Below are 4,384 nucleotides of genomic sequence, written 5' to 3' on the forward strand. Positions count from 1 at the left end.
TTCATAATCACTAAAACTGGGGAGCAACCAATGCGTCCTTTAAGATAAATATACAAACTATATTATATCCAGACAATGCATAAAAAGCAATGGGCTACCAAGCCATGAAAAGACATGGAAACTTAAATGCATATCGCTAAGTGAAAGAAGTCGGTCTGAAAAGGTTACATCCAGGCGTGCCTCGCCAAGCCCATATCAGATGGCAAACTTAGTTGATAAATGTTGTGCGTGTCCTGACGGCTCCCTCTCTCTCTCTGAGACACAATATTGAAATCAGGCCAAGTAATTCCCCTACAGTGGCCTCTAAGTGTTCAAGTGAAAGGCAGAGTCACACGTCTCTCACTGTACATCAAAAGCTAGAAATGATTAAGCTCAGTGAGGAAGGCTTGCCGAAAGCTGAGACAGGCCAAAACCAAAATCAAGAGTCGAACGCTCAACTGACTGAGCCACCCAGGGGTGCCCCTGGAATTGAACACTTATTTCAGTGAGTGGATGGAAGTTGATGGGAGCTAGGTTTCTCAGCGTTGGAGTAGAAAGTTACCGACAAGCAAGGGGCAGAGGCTGGAGATATATATATATATATATATATATATATATATATATATATATATATTTATATGATCTACATTATGAGATATACATATGATATATATAACAGTATCTTTATAGAGGTCTCTCTCTATTTCTATATGTGTGTGTGTGTATGTGAGATACATATAGCCTGTGTCAGAATCCCCCCCCTTTTTTTTAATTTATTTAAGAGAGAGAGAGAGACAGACAGAGACAGAGTGCGAGTGGGGGAGAGGCAGAGAGAGAGGGAGACACAGAATCTGAAGCAGGCTCCAGGCTCTGAGCTGTCAGCACAGAGACCGCCATGGGGCTTGAACTCGCGAACCATGAGATCATGACCTGAGCTCAAGTCGGACGCTTAACCGACTGAGCCACCCTGGCGGCCCCAGAATCCCCTTCTTTTTTTTAAGGCTGAATAATACTCCATTCCGTTCCATTCATCTGTTGATGGACATTTGATTTATTTCTGCCTTTTGAGTGTGAATAATGCTGCTGTGAACTTTAGTCATTTTAATTCTTAATTTTTATTTTAATTTTTTTTTAGAGAGAGAGAGAGAGCACAAGCTGAGAAGAGGGGCAGAGGGAGAGAGAAAGGATCTTAGCAGGTTCCACAGTCAACACAGAGCCCAACGTGAGGCTTGATCCCATGACCCTGGAATCATGACCTGAGCTGGAATCGACAGCCAGATGCTTCATTAACTCAGTCACCAAGGAGCCCCTAAACATTTTTAAATTGACAAATGTGGGGTACAAGGTAGAGAAATGTAGGGCGCAATATGTGGACGTTAGTGGGACAGGAGCTACTTGAATCCCCACGTAGAGAGAGGGCATTTCAGGCCAGACTGTACTAGTAATTTGGCAGAGAACTTGGCCCCTGACTCCCATGGCTGACAGAGACTTGGATTCCCGGTGAGTGAGCTGAAGGTCAGCTCTGGCTGGAACTTGTCCTTGTTAGCAGGGACTTGAAACGTGTTTCTCTCTGCATTTGAAGAGGCCGTGCAGAAATAGGGGTCTCCTAAGTCTCGAGCTTTGGGGCATATGCCCTTCCTGCAGAAGTTTTGTGTCCACGACGGTGGCTTTGTGTCCAGTGGGTCCTTAGGAAATTTGCCAAGTGATTCACTGAATGACTGATGTGGTCACCGAGTTAGTGAGGAAAATGACACATCCTGGGGTGGGGGGCAGGGTATGAATGTATGAATTTGTGAGATGGATTCCGTACTGGAGGAAGATTAGCTGATACCCAAGAGAAGAAAAAGAAGTATCTGATGGACCATGCAGCATTCAGGGGACCCCTCTCCTAGTTACTGATATTTTCTATTTGCGACCAGCCTTCTTCGGAATGCCTTTTTGAGAAGGAGATGTCACATGTAGTTTTGATTCTTAGAACCTGACGGGGTCATAAGATGCCTTCCATGAGAACGAATACTGACGCATCCGGTGGCAAGGAGTGAGGGTCTCCCCTGTAGGAAGCATACAAAGAAGGATCCAACATTTATGGAGTGGTTGCAAGGTGAGAGCCAACGGCTTGGTTCACAGTGACGGCTTTTTGCACTGGGTGTAGTTCAGCGGGAGGGTGGGGTGGGTGAAGTACCTTAGCAAGAAAAGTGAGAACATAAGTTCAGGCACCCAATCTGATTTTTGAGAGAGCTTGGAGTTGGGCTTTGTTCTGGAGGCCAGGTGTGGCCCTGCCTCAGGGTGGGTGTGGCAAGGGTGGGCAGATGTGGATGGTTGTGGGAGGTACAGAGCTCAAGGGGCTCAGTGTGTTCTTTGGCTTGGCCCTTGGGTGAGTGACAAACAGATTGCACAACATGTGCTCTCTCCCTCCTCTTGGCAGGTGGGTGTGTAGCCTGTGGGTTGGACCAATGTGGTCAAGAAAGTCCTGCAAATGGGCAGTCAGAGGCTATGGTGCCTCAGGGCCTGTTGGCAGCACCAGAGGCCAAGGTGAGTTGATAAACGTGAGGAATTTGCATATCAACAAGGCCAGGAGCATCATCAACTAGTTGGAAAGTATACAGTTGGAATAAAATGTTCATCAAGCCCAAATCCTTCCAGTTGTCAAGCAGTGGGAGAGTATCAGGAGAGACAGAGGAACGGCCTTTGCTCTTAATCAGTCTTGGTCATCTTATGATCCATAAGCCCCTCCCAGGAGCCCCAGCATTATTCCAGATAGATTCAGACTTTTCTTGACATCTAGGAATCGACCACATTGAATAGGTGTGTTCCATGTCTTAGGTCGATGGTTCGCAAATGCTAACAATCCCAGCCAACGTTGACGATCTAGTCACTTTTCTCTGTCCTTTCACTACTAGCCCAGTGCCACATACACTAAAAGCTGATGCCTGAACCATCTTCTAAAAACGAATATCTGATTGCGTCTCTCTGCTCTTACAGCCTTTCATCAGCTTTCCACGGCTCAGAAAATAAAGGCAAGTTCCTTGACATGGCTGGTGAGGTCTTGCCTGGTCTGGCCCCACCTCCTTCTCCAGCCTCACTGCCCAGCCGGGCCCCCTCGCCCTATCTTTCAGGCTCTCGTATTTGCCAAGCTCTCGTCTGCCACAGGGACATTGGACATGCTAGATTTCCTGTCTGGAATGATCTTCCTCTTTTTATCTAGTTAATTCTTACTCACCGTGACTCAAAGGTCCCTTGCTCAAGGAAGCTTTTTCTGATCGCTCTGACCAATTTAAATACCCCCATTATGGACTCTCAGGGAACCACGAGCACTTGCATTTAGAAACAATTGCAACTGTGTATTTATTTATGTATGTTTTTTATTGGTGTTTGTCTTTCTTCCAAACTGTTAGCTCCGTAAGGGTGGAAGCAATATGGCTTTTGCCCATCGTTGTATCTCAGTGCCTGTCATTCCCTCAACAAATATTTGTCAAGCACCTGCAAACGTGACAGACACTGCTCTGGTGCTCGAGATGCTGGCATGAACAAAATGGAGGTCCCGCCCCCCCATGGAGGGTGCTTTTTAGCACAGATTAGTCTACTAATATTAGCTTAATAAAATTCGTCAATAGTTACCATGTGCTAGGGCACTTGCTAAGTGCTTTTCATGAATTACCTCACTTAATCCCCTCAAAATCTGATTTTTACCTTTTTAAATTGCTCTTCTTTCAGCTGTTAAAAATGGAAACTTGAGTTTCTCAAGCCCCTCATTTCACGGCATATTATTGCTAGCGACCTGCTGGACTCTTCCTCGGTTCACGGATTGATTTTCCTTTAGCCCCTATTTCTGCTCCTGTAATGCACCCTTCTATACCTGAAACAATTCTGGTGGATCTTTTTGTTTGAATGTATTTTTCAAAAATGAAATTTGCCACTTTGATGCGTTTTTATTGATGTGTGATGAATTTTTAATTTACACAAAATTTGTATGTTATATATTTCTTTTCCCCATTGACACTGCTCTTAAGATCTATCCATATTGTATGCATCTAATTCCCCAGTTCTAACTGCTGTCTAGTACACCGTAAAATGCATTTAATACACTGCACCCCTCCAGTTCCTAGAGATGAACAACCACATTTCCATCAACGTAATAAATGCGTGATTTACACAATGAACACACTCATACATTTCTCCTTAGGTATGTAGAGACAAAATTAAACACCTGATGAGTGGCAGAACAAGAAGTTTCATGCAGCTACAATTTCTCATACCTAGAATTGGTGTGAATAGCAAATATTAATGATAGGAAACAAACTGAGGGTTGAAGGAGAGAGGTGGGTGGGGGGTGGGCTAAATGGGTGATGGGTATTGAGGAGGGCACTGGTGATGAGCACTGGGTGTTGTAAGTGATGAATCACTG

At 44.8% G+C, this 4,384-nt stretch overlaps 1 long non-coding RNA gene across 2 annotated transcripts; it reads left to right on the forward strand.

The window, feature by feature from the left end:
• Positions 1-1,980: 1,980 nt before the first annotated feature.
• Positions 1,981-3,901, forward strand: LOC132684607 (uncharacterized). 2 transcript variants are annotated; one of them, XR_013550623.1, is made up of 4 exons: positions 1,981-2,080; positions 2,405-2,511; positions 2,962-2,996; positions 3,694-3,901. It is a non-coding gene; the product is annotated as an uncharacterized LOC132684607 (long non-coding RNA). The 2 variants fall into 2 exon arrangements; XR_009612745.2 differs by lacking the exon at positions 2,962-2,996.
• The last annotated feature ends 483 nt before the right edge of the window (positions 3,902-4,384 follow it).

The sequence above is a fragment of the Panthera onca genome, chromosome D2, assembly GCF_046562875.1.
Source record: "Panthera onca isolate mPanOnc1 chromosome D2, mPanOnc1 haplotype 2, whole genome shotgun sequence".
In the NCBI taxonomy this organism is placed as follows: Eukaryota; Metazoa; Chordata; class Mammalia; order Carnivora; family Felidae; genus Panthera; species Panthera onca.